Source organism: Castor canadensis, chromosome 14 (genome assembly GCF_047511655.1).
Source record: "Castor canadensis chromosome 14, mCasCan1.hap1v2, whole genome shotgun sequence".
Taxonomy (NCBI): domain Eukaryota; kingdom Metazoa; phylum Chordata; class Mammalia; order Rodentia; family Castoridae; genus Castor; species Castor canadensis.
The window spans coordinates 1,160,722-1,176,725 of record NC_133399.1 but is presented as its reverse complement, the minus strand read 5'-3'; positions in this window follow the sequence as shown (position 1 = coordinate 1,176,725).

Genomic DNA, 16,004 nt, shown 5'->3' with positions numbered 1-16,004 from the left:
CTGCCAGCTGCAGAGGCCATGCCTGCGATCCCAGCACTGGAGAGGCGGACGTAGAGATGGCGAGCTCCAGGCTGGCCTGGGCTGCAGAGCGAAACCCTGTCTCAAAGCACCAAACCAGCTGAAGCTACTTGGGAGGCTGAGCTAGGGAGGATCGAGATTCAAGGCCAGCCTGGGAAAACAGTTCCAGAGCCTGTCTGCAAAATAACCAGAGCAAAATGGCCTAGAGGTGTGGCTCATGTGCCAAGCCCCGAGTTCAAACTCCAGTCCTACCACAAAAAAAAAAAACAAAAACAGCCGGGCGCTGGTAGCTCATGCCTGTAATCCCAGCTACCCAGGAGGCAGAGTCAGGAGGATCTTGGTTCAAAGCCAGCCTGGCCAAACAGTTCAAGAAACCCTATATAAAAAGGAAAAAAAAAAAAATCATTAAGAAAAGGGATGGTGGAGTGGCTCAAGGTATAGGCCCTGAGTTCAAACCCCAGTACCCCCTGCCAAGAAAAAAATCCAAATCCTGTGAGCCTGAGCACATGTGAGCGCGTGTGTGGCCCCCTTCCCTCCAGGAGGAGCGGGACAGGTTTGTCTGGGCTCTGGCCTCCAAAAAGGGAGGCCCTCGCTGCTCTGCTGTGAGCTGACATTGGCCATCTGACCAACGTTCAGTCAAAAGCCATCGCCTTTACCTCAACCCCTGGTTTCCACAGAGCTTCCCACCGCCCTCTGTGCCCCGAGGTGCGTGGGCAGCAGCGTAAGGTGTCCCCACCTGTCTGCCAGCCACGTGGGCTTCATGTGCCCAGCCCTCCATGAGAGAGCCCGGCCTGACCTCTGATGGGTGCTGAGGCCCAAGCCAGGGGTCTTTAGGGACCAGAGCGGCCCGACTTTGACCTTATGGCAGCTGCACTGGGTGGGAGTGTGGGGCAGAGGGGCAGTGGTTCTGGGGAGGAGAGGAGTCCATTTTCGGTAGAACTGGGGTTTGAACTCAGGGCTTAGCACTTGCTAGGCAGGCGTTCTACCCCTTCAGCCAGGCTGCCAGCCCAAGAGGAGGAGTCTATAGAAACGATCTGGAGGAGTAGGGGTCAGCAGTAGAGGTGGTAGCAGGTGACACAGGCCTGTCCTGGAGTAGGAGGGAGGGGCCCAAGTGTGGGGATGGACTGGAGGTGGGAGGCAGAGGAAAGGAGCGGCCAGGGCTATGGGAACAGAGTACAGGTGCTGGAGCAGCCCTGCCTGCATCTGCCACCCCCAACCCAGGGGCACCCTCTTCACCCCACACCCAGAGCTCTGCCTGGAGTGAGTCCCAGCAGGTGCTTGGGGAGTGCTCACTGCCTGCGGGGCAGTCAATGATCACTGACAACTGACTTGGGAGGGGCTGACCTGCAGGTGCTCAATAAATGCTGGCTGCCAGGCGCCAGTGTCTCGCGCCTGTAATCTCAGCTACTCAGGAAGCAGAGAGCAGGATGATTGCGGTTCGAAGCCAGCCCTTGGCAAACAGTTCCCGAGACCCTATGTCTAAAATACCCATCACAAAAATGGGCTGGTGGAGTGGCTCAAGTGGTAGAGCGCCTGCCTCGCAACTGTGAGGCCCTGGGTTCAAACTCCCCTCAAAACATGCTGACTGCCTATAGTGCCCGTTAGGTGCTCTGGCAGGACAGACATGCGCTCTGCTGCTTCACGGCCGTGGGCGTATGGCTCTGAGGGCCGGGTGCCATGTTCCTGGGGCCTCTGCAGAGGCCTCGGTGCCATACAGGCCAAGTGCATCTCAGCCCAGCTGGTTTTGCAGTTGGTTGCAGAGGAGCCTGTGCCGCCTGAGTGATCCCAGGTCCACGGTGTGTGCACCTCCACGGCCAGCGGGGCGCCCACGCCGTGTCGGCCCAGAGTCCCTTGTTCCAGTAGGGTGCCCAAGGAAAACGAAGACAGACCTGTCTGGGGATAGCCAGGGTGTGGTCACGTCCACCATGTGGTTGGAGGAGAGGGGCAGAGAGAGAGGCCCCAGTCGGACACTGGGTGTGTCATGGGGTCAGGGGGCCTAGGAGGGGCTCAGGGGTACAGGACACAGGAGAGCTGAAGAATGGGACGCCTCCACCTCCTGGCCAGCCCTCCCAGCCTGCCTCTCACTGGGCTGGCTCCTGGCGCGGGAGGAGATCGGGGCCGTGACTGACTGCACCTCACTGTCCACCTGCTCTTCATCTTTCCTCCTCGTGGCCACTCATCCCACAAACACTGGCCACCTTCTGAGCTGGGGGATGCCCCAGGACTCAGGCCTGCAGGACACACAGCCCGCTGTGCCAATTGCTCTGAGCTAGACGGGGGTGCCCAGACCCTCCCAGGGCTCCCTGCCACCCACAGCTGCTGAATGTGACCTTGGCCAGAGCAGGACTCTGACCACCTGCGGTCAGGGTCGTGGTGATTTGCATGTCATTTGCATATGCAGTATCCCTTGTCTCCTGCGGGCACCTTGCCCTGTCTACCACCAGGGGGCGCAAGAGGCAAAGGCTGGCCTCCCACCCACCCGGTTATGAGTGACCAACACTGAGAGCGGCTCCTTGGGATCTGGGGGATCGGGGTTGGGGAGGGGACAGGCCACTGTCCCCGATCTGTCTGCAGCCCTGGTCGGGAGGACAGTCAAACTTCAGCTATCATTTGCTCTTAACTCCTGACTTGAGTCCTGGTTTTCATTTCAGGCCTGCTCTGCACTCAGGCCCCTGGGAAGCACCCCCAGCCTCGTCGGAACGCCCACCAAGGCCTCCAAGTGCCCCAAGCATGGCCTCCGCCCCCTGCACCGCTCAGACCCTCTCTGGGGTTCCGCGGGACTCAGGAGACCTGTGGAGACACGACTTTGACTTCTGTGCCTCACACACTGGGCCTGGCCCCGAGGTGCCCCACGCTGAGGGACACAGAGCCACACAAACGCCACCCGCCCAGCACCCTGGGTCAGCACCGGGCTCGATGAGGTGTGCGGGTGGAGGAAGCTTTTGGAGGAGGGAATGCCGTACGTAAGTCGGCTTTGAACACTTGACTCCCCAGCTGCTTTTCACAGGAGGCTCAGAGAAGTCAGGTAACCGGCCTAAGGTCACACAGCCAGCCAGTGCGGGGCAGAACCTTCCCTACTCAGGAGGCCACTCGGTCCTAGCCTCAGAAACTCCCTCACAGCCTCCCCCTGGCCGAGCGTGGTCTGCACCTGTGATCCTAGCACCTAGGGAGGTTCAGGCAGGAGGATGCTGAGGTCAAGGTCAGCCTGTCCCAAAATTAAAACAAAAAAGACTTCCCCTGCCTGCCTTCTGGGCGATCTGGGGAGGAGGTCCTCTACATTCCCCCCACCTTTCCCTTGCCTCCCTCTTCTCCCAGGTCTGGCCAGTCTGTCCCTTTCTCCTCCCAGCCCTCCCTTCCACCTTCCAACCTCTTTCTCCAGCGACCCAGTCGTCAGGATCACTAGAAGACTGACTGTCCCACTGGGGGACGGAGGTAGTGATGGGGAGGGGACAGGACCAGTCAAGCAGCAGCATGGAGGGAGCAAGGGGGTGTGGTGGGAGCTGGCGGGTGGGAGGGGCGGCGGAGGAGGTGGCACGGGGTCAGGGGTCGAGCTCTGCCCAGCTGCCTCGGCTCTGAGGCCAGCCCTGCCCACCCACCGCGCCCCTGGGCTCCCGAGGCTGCCCCAGCTGCCACCGCCCTCACGTAACCAGAGCCTGCCTGTTGCATCAGAGGCGGGCGGGCTGTGCGGGTAAACAGAGCGGCCCTGGGGGGCCCGGGCTCCCCAGCCACCTCCACACTCCCCGAGCCTCACTCTGCACCACAGAGCGGAGGCAGAAGCCCCCAAGCTGACCTGGGTCCTGGCATGTCCTCAAGACACCTGAGGGTGTGGCACTGAGGGTCCCCCTTATGACACAGCACGCACCCTAGATTTTTGTTTTGTTTTGTTTTTAGGTGGGACTGGGCTTTGAACTCAGGGCTTTGCACTTGCAAAGCAGGGGCTCTACCACTTGAGTCACACCTCCAGTCCATTTTGCTCTGGTTATTTTTGGACATGGGGGTCTCATGAACTATTTGTCTGGGCTGGCCTTGAACCACGAACTTCCCGATTTCAGCCTCCCAAGTAGCTGGGATTACAGGCGTGAGCCACCATGCCCAGCTGAACCCTAGGTTTTATGTCCCAAGAGAAGGCTGTGCCCAGGATAGAGGTCCAAACTGCCCATGTCACACAGGTAAACTGAGACAGATGAACCTCCCAGGCCCCCCTGTTCCTGCCTCAGCGTCCCACACACACTGGCACGTCCCACATGCTTCCCCCTACGTCCAGGGGTCCAGCCAGAGGGAACGGGTACTAGGCCTGCTTGCTCTTCTCCCTCTTTGCCAGCCCGCCCCAGATCTAGGCCTTCCAGGCCTTCCTCCATGTCCTCTGGGGTTCTCAACCCCATCAGTTCCCACCCACTGCTCTAGCTTCACCTCTCCTCACCCCTACTTCCTTTTTATTTTTATTTTTTGTGGTGCTGGAGTTTGAACTCAGGGCCTTTACCTTGAGCCACTCCACCAGCCCTGTTTTTGTGAAGGGTTTTTCCAGATAGGGTCTTGTGAACTATTTTGCCGGGCTGGCTTCGAACCTTGATCCTCCTGATCTCTGCCTCCTGAGTAGCTGGGATTACAGGTGTGAGCCACTGACACCCAGCACCACTGCTTAATTTTGCAAGTGTTGATCACTCTTGCAAAGCCCAGTGGCAAACTCCTAGTCATACTTGAAAACCCAATACAAATTCCCTGACTTCTGGGAACCCCCTCCCCCAACTAACCCTTCTGGAACAGTCCTTGATCCAAATTCTGGCCTGTCCCAGCCTCCCATCCCTCCCCCGTGGTCCAACTGTGCGTAGGGAGGGATAGGGACCACTCCAGAATTGCCCAGTCCTCCAAACCCTGACCCCTGACCATTAAGTGACTCTTTTCACTTTCAATCTTTGGTCCTTCTTGGGCCTGGCTCTCTGCTCGATGGGGCTGGCTGGGACCACAGGGGAGGGGCTGGATTGGGGGTCCAGTCCTGGAAGGTCCCCACAGGTGACCTTTGAGGTGGGAGAGAGAAGGACCGAGGCATGATGGAGAGGAAAGTGTGGCCTTCTCGGGAAGGTCGTGGGACCAACACCCCCCCACACCAGGATCTGTCCTTCTCCTGTGGAGGCACAGCTGGGCAAGGCCACACAGGTGACCCCAGAGCTCCTCCATTTCGATGGACGCGAGACTCAGCATGGCCTGCGACAATGACTGGGTCCCCGGAGGGCGTCAGGATCCGAACCCCAAGTTCTTTTTCCTTCAAGGCTGGAACATGTCCTGACTGGGACAGGATCCAAAATAAGGTTCTGAGTCATAGGGGGCGTCAGGGGTCAGCGTTCAGGCTCGAGGCACCCAGTTAGGACAGGGAACCCTGGCTGATCTCCTGCGGTCCCCTCCCCTGTCCTTGTCCCTTCTAACGTGCCAGGATCTCACCGGGTCTGAGTCCCGCGCTCCTGAACCCCGCGGGGCGGAGCCACGCCCAAGTCCCCGCCCCTCGGCGCGCACAGACACGCCTCTTTATGCAAACGAGCCTGCGCTGTCCAATCAGCTCGCGGGGGCGTGGCCACCGCGCTGGGAAGGCACCTGGTGCAGCCAGCGCCTGGAGCCCAGTGCAGCGGTCGCGGTCCAGCAGGTGGGTGTCGCGTCGCGTCGGGTCGGGTCCTCCGAATGGCTTTCTCTGGGTGTTGGGTTGTGACCCACGACCTCAAGTGCACCCCACCGGAGGTCGGGGTGCAGAGGGGGGTGACTGGGGAGTGTCAGTCTCAAAGGTTATGTCCTGAGGTTTGCATGTGCAGAGAATGTGTCTGAGGTGGGGACAAGTCCCAGGGCTGCGTGTCTGAGGTTTTGACCCCCGAGCCGCTGTTCTGTGTCTCTGAGCCCCCTGTCTGCCTGCACATCATCCCCTTGCTTTTCTGCTGGGATGTGCCCTCGTGTCACAGCTGGCCCCAGTCATCCCTCTCCCCTGCCTCAGTGTCTCCTGGTGCAGGAATGAGCCACGAGGTGGTCAGCACATGACAAGCTGGTGACAGACAGCCTTCCTCTCCCAGCCACGGCCACCCCTGCCTGCCTCTCTCAGGGCCCAGATATAGATGTTGGTGACCCAGAACCCCAGCCCTGGCTGCAGACTGGAGAAGTCAGAAATAGCTGAGAGGCCTCCAGCCTGGGCTGACTGGTAGTCGTCACTGGGGGAGGTCACGACCTGTGGACCCTTGGGACCTGGGGATGAGAATTCTCAGACTCTGCAAAATGAAGAAACCTTCTTTTGTTTTTCTTTTGAAAGACTGGGGTTTGAACTCAGGACTTCACACTTGCAGAGCAGGCGCTCGACCACTGGAGCCATGCTTCCAGTCCATTTTGCTCTGGTTATTTTGGAGATACGGTCTTGAGAGCTATTTGTCCTGGCTGGCCTCAAACTATGATCCTCCCAGTCTCAGCCTCCCAAGTAGCTAGGATTACAGGCGTGAGTCACAGGTGTCCGACTGCATCTGGGTTTTTAAAGGTGTTTTGGGGCTGGATGCAGCACAGTGGTGGGCGCGAGGGTCTGGGTTCCATCCCAGCACTGCAAGAAAGTGTATTTAGATTTCAAAGGCTCCGTGTTTGAGATTTAATTCAAGTGAATTGTTCTCCTTTGCCATATCTGTCTGCCTCCAGAGGACAGAATTTTGGGACATCCAGGGCTGTGTGGATCTGGGGGGAGTCTCACCTTCAAAAACTGGAAATTGTTTTTAATTGGAGCCAGGAAGACTAGGACAGGCAGGGACGCCCGGGCCCCTTGGCGAAAGGATGGGGCTCAGGGTCACTCGTCTGTCCCCTAAGAGGACAAAGCCATGGGTGTCCTCTTCCCGCTGTGTGACCTCCACCAGGCTGCTGCGCCTCTCTGAGCTCTGTGGACACCTTTGTGATGAGAGCAAGTTGACCCCAATCTTGACTTTGCGTCTTCAGCTAAGGATTGTTGGGTTTTGGTTTTTGTTTTTGTTTTACGTTTTGTTTGTTTTTTTTTTCCTGTGGTGCGGGGAGTGGAACCCAGGGCCTTTCGGGTGCTCAGCAAGACTTCTCCTCGCTGAGTGGCACCCCCACCCTCAACTTACGGTTTATTTGCTTAAATCTTTACCCGACCAGATGGATGCCTGGAAAATGCAAATTAACAAAGACAGAGAATTAAATTTATCTGGTACCCCAACTCAGAGGCAGTGCGTATAGACCTGTCGGGGGTCAGATTCTAGAAGATTTGGGGTGCATATGCATCCGAGGACAGCTGTCCTTTCTGTGAGAGGACTTACAATGTGTGTGGGTGTTTGGGGTCAGGGAGCTCACCCCAACCCCTATGGGTGCACTGGAAAGTTGGGGTTCCCTAGGTCTGAATCTAGGGCATTGTGTCCCTGCCCTGACACCCACAGACTCAGGGACAAATACGATTCTGGATTGGACAAGCTAAACACACTTCCCAGACTGGGCTCGGCCAGTGACTTTGGGGTGCAGCAGGTTGGCCCTGAGGTACAAGCTCACGCTTGAGGGGGGACTTTGGGGTCTTGTCCTGTGTCTCTGGGGAAATGCCCACCTCCTCCTCCTCCTCCCTTAGGGTAAAGGAGGGGCAGCTGCCTCAGTTTCACAATCTGTGTGTCAGGAGGGTCCTGAGTGCAAATTAGGCGGCGTGGGCCTGGGCAAACAGTAGGCACTCAATAAATAACAGGAGGTGCCATCTGAGCTGTGACAGAGTGGAGGTGTCTGGGAGCCCCACTGGCTCACCCCCACCCTCTGCCAGGGGCTGTGCTCCTCCAGACGGAGGCTCCCAAGGTCATGGTGGGGCCAGGAGAGGGAGGATGCTGGTAAGCTGGAGGGGACCCCATTGCTGTGGACATGGGGACCTGTCCCCTCCGTTTCTCCATACTTCAGTCCTGCTCCGTCCAGGTCCCACCACCTCCTGGCCTGGCTTCCCTCCCCATGACAGCCACGGGACGTCTGAAAACCCTGGTGCTTCTCCCAGAGCACCCCAGTGCTCTGCAGTGCACCCCTCTACCCGATCCTCACAATCCTCACAGCCCCATCCAGCCTCCCTTCCCCTCTCCTGTGTCCCCTGCCCCAGTCACAGTAGCTGACCCTGCTCCTGGAACCTGCCCAAGGAGTTCCCACTTCAGGGCCTTTGAACCTGCAGTTTCTGCCACCAGACAGGCGGTCCCCGCATCCCTGCCTGGCTGGTGTCCGTCCACTCATCCTTAAGGCCTTCCCTCCTCAGAAAGTTCCTCTTGAGCCTCTGTCTACAGCCCTCCGCTCTGCAGCAATTGTTCCCACCCTTTTTTGTGACGTTTTTTATTTATTTATTTACTTAGTTTTTGGAGATGGGGCATCTTGAACTATTTGCCCAGGCTGGTTTCGAACTGAGATCCTCCTGATCTCTGCCTGCCGAGTAGCTGGGATTTCAGACTTGCACTCAGTTAGCCTCTCCCTTTTGAGTTAATTCTGCATAGTCCTGTCCCAGACACAGTCGGGCATCTGTCATCGCCCCCTCCACCAGGCTGGCCAGGGCGGGAGGCCAGGCTCCATGCACCCCTGCCCCTGTGTCCCCGACTTTTCTGGGGGAGCAGGGAGTGGGACTGCCTCAAGGCCTCATCTCAGGGTCCCACCTGGCGGCATCTTGGGGCTGCCAGGCCACGGGCAGATTCCCTTCCGCCCAGCGCTGACAGCTGTGCTAATTTCCCAAGCAGGGAGGCCTGAGTCTCTGAGGACGAATTTCTGGGGCCCCACGGGGAGCTCTTTCTCTGGAACAAAGAGAGGGAAATCTTGGGCTGGTCCCAAACACACCACTGTGGCTCAGGGGACATTGCTGGGGGCCTGAGGTAGCCCTGGACTCCAACAGCGTGGGACAGCAGGGTCAGGCTGCTCAGCGTTGGGGGGTCTCTCTAGCCCCTGCGGTGGGGTGGGTGGCAGGCTTTGACCGAAGGAAGAACTGGCCCTCGGGACAGGCAAACACACCTGTCACACCTGTGTGTGGCGCGTAACTTCCAGACTCGGTTTCCTTCCCAGGTGGGCAGTGGGACCTCCCAAGGGTCATTTCACTGGCCTGAGAGAAGTGCCGGGAGTACCCTGGCTTGGAACTCACAATCCTCCTGCCTCAACCTCCCCCAGCATGGGGGTCATAGGTGTGGACATGGGGCCAGCTTCCAGCATTGGCTTTGAATCATGATGGTTTTTTGATGAGGGCCCTCACACTGGTGGCCCACGGGCCATACGTGACCTTCAGCTTGTTTTGTGGACCGTAAAGAGTTTAAAACTGAGAAGCGAGGCGCCAGTAGCTCACGCCTGTAATCCCAGCTGCTTGGGAGGCTGAGATCGGGAGAAGGAGGTTTGAGGTCAGCCCTGGTGAAATAGTCCTCAAGACCCCATCTCCAAAATAACCAGAGCAAAATGCACTGCAGGTGTGGCTCAAGTGGTAGAGCGCCAGTTTGAACTCCTGTCCCATCCAAAAAAAGAAAAGTGAACAAGTCACCAATATTTCTTTGTTAGGTAGTGGTTTGCTCATTCCTTTCCAGAAGGGTGACTTGGGGACCTGTGCCAGAGCCTGGGGAAATGCCATCTCTGCCCCTCACAGAGGAGGACAATCTAGTGCAGCCAGGTGCTAGTCAAAGAAAATAACAAAGAAACGAAAAATGTATGAAAGGCCCAATTTCTGCTGGGAGAGTGGATTCCCACTGGGGGGAAGTGGGGTGTCAGGGATCAGGGATTTCTGTGGGTCCATGTAGGATCTGGGAGAGTTGGAGGAGGGTGTCCAGAGGGAGGGCTCGGCCCAGGCAAAGAAACACTGATGTGGACTTGGGGTGTCAGGAGCCACCCCAAAAAAAATGGCAGACAGTGGGTAGAGGCTGGGGAAGAGGTGAGTGGGTGCCTGGAGAGTTTGCAGAGGCTTGTTGTACAAGTGGGAAAACTGAGGCTCAGAAGTCCAAACAATGAGCATGTACCAGAGTCAGGATTTGAATCCAGGGCTGGGGTGGGGGGGTCCGGCTGTGTGATGGAGCATTTGCCTGTCACACGTGTGGTGTCCCCAGCACCGCAAAGACAAACAAACAAAACCTCTGGATGGGCTGACCCCACAAGCCCAGCTGTGGGGTCACAGTGTCCGGCCACCGTGGGCTCCTGGTGCAGTGTGTGTCCGGCTGTACTCAGGGTCCTGTCCCTGAGGAGCCTTCTCTGGGCCTCAGTTTCCCCAAGAGTGTCAGAGGGACCTCTAGAAAAAGGATCCCTGTGGAGCTGGGACGTTCTGGGATTCCTGAACTCAGACACACCTGTCACCCTGATCCCCTCCACCCCCCGGGGCCCCAGCCTGAGTCTCTGCGGGGGGCTGCAGCAGGGATGGGGCTGTGTGTCTGAGGGGTGTGCACTGATCTCAAGGCCAGCATGTGTTTGCCTGTCGGTGTGGGGTCTGTGTGCATCGGGATTGGGAGTTGAGTGCACGCATTTGGCGGGGAGCTGGCATATGTTGGGAGTTCTGTGTGTGTCTGGGGGTGTCCATGTGTGGTGAATTCTGTTTAGGGGAATTTGTGTTTGGAGAGCGTGATTGGGGGGGTCTGTGTGTATGGGGGGGTTTGGATTTGGGGGGCTGGCATATGTTGGGGGTTCTGTGTGTCTAGGGGATTTGCGTTTGGAGAGCTGAGTGGATTCGGGAGTGTCGTGTGCATCGCAAACTTTCGTCGGCAGGGATCCTCCTGTAGTTTGGGGGTGATGCACATTTGGGGGTGCTTGAGCCATGTGTGGATTCTGAGGGGCTCTGTGTCTGAGACGGGGGTGGGGGGAGTCCCTGAGTGCTTAGGGAATCTCCCAGGCCCCATTCAGTCCATCCGAGAAGCGGACCTCATCCCCCACCCCATCCCCCACCCCGCCCTCCTCCCAGCCCCACACTCCCTGCCTGGGACCGCAGGCTTGGGGCTCTGACTCTGCTCTGTGCCCCCCCCACCCCAGATCTGGGAAGCACCAGAGCCTGGTGGCCCGGGGACAGCAGCTCACTGTCCCCATTTCCCGGGGAAGAACTGAGGCTGGAGGGGCGGGGCGGCTCCCAGAGAGCCGCGGTGGGCGCGGCCTCGGATAGCCCCGCCCTCTGTGGGCGTGGCCACCGGGGTGGGCGTGGCCCTGGCGGGGTCGGAGCGGCACGGCCCCGGGAGAGGGCGGGCGGCGGCGGCGGCGAGGGGGGGGTCCCGACCTGCAAGGGGCGCTTCCTGCCGCCGTAATGAGGTACTTGGGGAGCAGGTGATGAAACCGCAGCCCGGGTTGCGTGAGGCGGGGCGCGGCCTGCGCCCCCTCCCCGCCCGCCGGTCCCGCGGGCCCGCGCCGCCGCCTCCCACCTGCCTCTCACTTCTGCTTTCCATCGGGTCCGGGGGAGGGGCGGGGGGAGGGGGAGGGGTCACGTGATCCAGCTTGGGTAGGGGGCCACGGGGGAGGGGCTCCCTGCGTGCCACAGCCACGCTGACTCAGCGCCCCAAGTTGGGAAGGAGGGAGGTGAGGTCCGAAGCCAGCCTCACCTGCGTTCACAGGTGACAGTCCCCCAAGATTCAGGGGGGGTGGGATTCCTTCCAGCGCCCCCATCTCCATCATATGGGGGGACAAGAGGGGCAGGTGACAGTCTATGGCCTGAAGGACCTCAGGGTGTTTGTTGATTGACTTGCTGACCCTAGAGAATTCTTTTTCTGGCCCCCTGTACTGGGATTTGAACTCGGGGCCTACACCTTGAGCCACTCCACCAGCCCTGTTTTTATTTATTTATTTAGTGATGGGTATTTTCCAGACAGGGTCTTGCAAACTGTTTGCCTGGGCTGGCTTCGAACCTCCTGCGTCAGGCTCTGCAGTGCTGGGATCACAAGTGTGGCCTCCAGACCCAGCCTGTGCAAATAAAGTCTTTTTTTTTGGGTGGGACTGGGGTTTGAACTCAGGGCTTCACACTTGCAAAGCAGGTGCTCTGCTGCTTGAGCCACGCCCCCCAGTCCATTTTGCTCTGGTGATTTTGGAGATGGGGTCTTGGGAACTGTTTGCCTGGGCTGGGCTGGATCCTCAGTCCTCCCGATCTCAGCCTCCCAAGGAGCAAAGGCTACAGACGTGAGGCACTGTGCTCCGCGCTCATGAGATCCCGCTCTCCCCAGTCCCAGGCCTGTGTCTCCTGCACAGTCCGTCCCCCGGGTCACCAAAGGTCTGTCCCCTTGCACTCCTGCTGGGGTCCCCACATCACTCACCAGAACCCCGGCCCCAGCCTCTCCCCGCCACCTCACTCCGGTCACCTCACTCAGGCCTTGACTGACGCTGGTCCCCAAGGTCACCATCAGCACGGGGTGGAGTACTTTTTAAAAATCACTCCCTGGATCAGAGGGCTGGACTCTGCCAGTGCTGGGAGAGCCCGTCATGGCTCCTACCCCAGGTGGCCATGGCACTGCTGTCTGTCACCACAGGTGTGTGTGTGTGGGGGGGAGGTGGCACTGGGGTTTGAACTCAGGGCCTCACACTTGCTAGGCAGACGCTCTACCGCTTGACCCACTCCACCAGCCCTGTTTGGTGTTGGGTGTTTTTAAGACCTCGAAATTTGATCCTCCTGATCTCAGCCTCCCAAGTAGCTGGGATTACAGGTGTGCACCTCTGCACCCACCTAATACCTTTTGAATGGTCACTTTTCTAATCTTCTCGCTTATCTGTCTACTTAACCTGCCCCCTTCGTTTGAGGGCAGCTTTCCTTGCTGGTAGGTACTGAGTCAGTGATAGGTAACGGGGTGCAAACAAACGACCGGGGACGACGCCACTCTCTGCCTCGGTGCTGGCCACAAATTTTCTGCTTTCTGAGCAGACAGGAGGGGGAGGCCATGTGTGATGTGTGTGAGGAAGAGGCTCCCCAAACCCCAGCCTCCCCCCTCGTGCCCGGCACACTCAGCGTGTACGGCCTCCCCCTCCCCCCCAGTTCCGATCACCCCGACATCTGGAGAATGGGCCACCGGGGCTCTGTGTGAGGCCCGGGCTGGGATTTGCATGTGAGGACAGATATACTCGCCGGCCGGCCGGCCGCCTCCGTGTTCCTTGGCTGGGTCTCCACACCTGGGCCCCACACAGGTCGGTGCCGAGTGTCCGGATTTGCATACGCGTGTATTTCTGGGCAGGGTATCGGCTGGGGGAGTCTAAGAGGAAGTTGTTCAGGGAAGGTGGGGGTGGGTATCAGCCACAGCCTTCCTGACCTATTGGGATCCCCAGATCTCCTTGGGCCCGGTCTGTCTGGGGGAGCCCTATGGGGTCAGAACTGGAGGGAAAGGATGGGGACCGTGGGAGTCCAGAGAGACTACAGGAATGGATTTTTTGAGCTGGGTTTTGACGTGTGACTAGGAGTTGGCCAGGTGAAGTGGGGTAAAAGAGGTTTCTAAGCAGAGATATTTATTGAAGGGAGAGTGAGGTGGACAGGAGTGATTTCGGGGGGCGGGGGACGCTTCTGAATGCTAGGCTAACAGCTGGAACTTTCTCCTGAGCGCAGTGTGAGCAGGGAGGGGGCAAGAGGGTGCTTTGGTTTTAGCCCTGGCCTCCCCCCCACCTCCAGCTCCTCCACCCGACTCCAGCACGCAGGCTCCCCCATGTCGGCCCCAGGCTGAGTTTTAAGATGATAAATCAAGAGGTGGGCGCTGTGGCTCATGCCTGTAATCCCAGCCACTCAGGAGTCTGAGATCAGGAGGATCAAGGTTTGAGGCCAGTCCAGACAAAAAGTTCCTGAGACCGTATCTCACCCAATGGCTGCGTATGGCAGTGCACACTTGTCATCCCAGCCACAGGGGGAAGCACAAATATGGACGATCGCAGCCCAGGCACAGAGTGAGACCCTATCTCAAAATAACCAAGCCAGGGCTGGTGGAGTGGCTTAAGCGGTAGAGCACCTGCCTAGCAAGTTCGAGACTTAATAAAAAGTTCAAGAACCTAGCGTGGTGGATACACCTGTAATCCCAGCACTCGAGAGGCCAAGGCAGCAGGAGCTCGAGTTCCAGGCCAGTCTGTGCTACTCGTCGAGACCCAGTCTCAAAAAACCCCAAATCAATCAATCAGCCAACCAATAAATCAAAACCCATTTTGGCAGCACCGGGGTTTGCTAGGCAGGCGCTCTACCACTTGAGCCGCTCCACCAGCTTTTTGTTGTGTTGGATTTTTTCGAGGTAGGGTCTCGTGAATTATTTGCCCGGGGCTGGCTTTGAACCGCGATCCTCCCGATCTCTGCCTCCTGAGTAGCTGGGATTACAGGCGTGAGCCACCAGCACCCTGAACCCAGTCCCATTTTGCACAAAAGCCTGTGATGGGTCCTAGAGCAAAACCCACTGCCCTTCCACTGCTTGGGAGGCCCAGAGCGGCGCCTCCCCAGGGCCTTGGCCCGTGCTGACCCCAGCTGCAACTCGGTTGCCATCGCTGCTCTTGGGTCTTTTACTTCAGAGACCCCAACCTCCCTCGGCCACTCAAGGCTCCCTGTCCTTCCCCCAGTGTCTAAAATGACAAACTGAGAAGCAGCCAGAGTCAGGTCAGCCAGGCCTGAGTGACGCAGGTCCCAGCCACAGCCTGGTCCCTGCTCTCTTGGGACCCTGGGCGTGGGGGGCATTTCCGGAGCCATCTTGGCACTGGCACCTTCGGCCGGTGCCCCCGTCAGCCTCCAGGGACCGGCCAGCGGGAGGGCAGCCGTGGGAACGCGGCCGATTCCGGCCGGGATTAAAATTAGCACTGAGGTTAAAGATAGAAGGGGAGCCGAGCCAGGGCTGGGCCACCACCGGGTCTGTGCCCTGTGACAGCTCAGAGAGCCACCTGGAGGACCTGGGCCTGAGGTCACACAGAGGGTCTCATGTGCCAGCCGGGTGTGTCACACTTCTGAGCACTGGGACGGGTTCTGTGGGAAGCCGCTGTCTGCGTTCCACAGGATCCAAATTGTCCTCCCTCCCTCCTTCCTTCCTTTACTGCTCCTTTGGCAGGACTGGGGTTTGAACTCAGGGCCTTGAGCCTCGCCTCCAGTCCATTTGACTCTGGTTATTTTGGAGATGGGGGGGCCTCAGGAACTGTTTGCCCAGGCTGGCTTCGAACCGCGATCCTCCTGATCTCAGCCTCCTGAGTAGCCGGGATTACAGGCGTGGGCATCTGGGGTGGGGTAGCCAAGTGCGACTCTGGGCTGTCACCGGTGCTCATCGGAGCGGTCACCCATGCGTGGCACTCGCTGTGTGGGCTGCAGGTCTGAAGGCCTCACATGGGCTGAGTCCTGTCCTCTCCCCGGCGCACACCACCGCACAGAGGGGGAAACCGAGGCCCGGGGAGACCAGGCCCACCAGCATGTGGTTTGAAACCCCAGGGAAAAGGGCGTCTGTCCCTTGCTTTTCTGACCTTGCTTGGTGGCACTGGGGTTTGAACTCAGGATGTCATGCTTGCTGGGCAGGTGTTCACCAACTGAACCATTCCACCGGTCCGTTTTGCTCTGGTCATTCTGGAGATGGGGTCTCTAATAAACCATTTGCCCGGGTGGAGATTCTGCTATCGACCTTCTTCGCCCGCAGCGTGGAGTGACAGGCGTGTACCACTGGGCCCCGACCAAAAAGGTCTCTTGGGCCTTTTTTTTTTTTTCTTTTCCCTGATCTGGCCTCAAACCTCGATCCTCCCGATCTCCACCTTCCAAGTAGCTAGGATTACAGGTGTGAGGCACGCACACCGGCCTCCTCTTCTTCCTCTCCGTCTTCTTTTTTGACACTTGGTTTTACTATCTAGCCTAGGTTGGCCTCAAACTTATGACCCTCTTCCCTCAGCCTCCCTGGTGCTGAGGTTACAGGCACGCACCATCCGGCTTGGCTTTGAATGCATTTATCGAGCATTTGGGGTTCAATCAATTCCCCCGGGGGCACTGGCCAAGACCAGGGGTGGCACAGCCTTCCCCTCAGCATCTGGCAGGTGAGGTGCAGGCAGCGGACAGGAGGGAGGCTGGGGTGTCCCTTCCTCATTTTCCTTCTACCTGTCTCCCT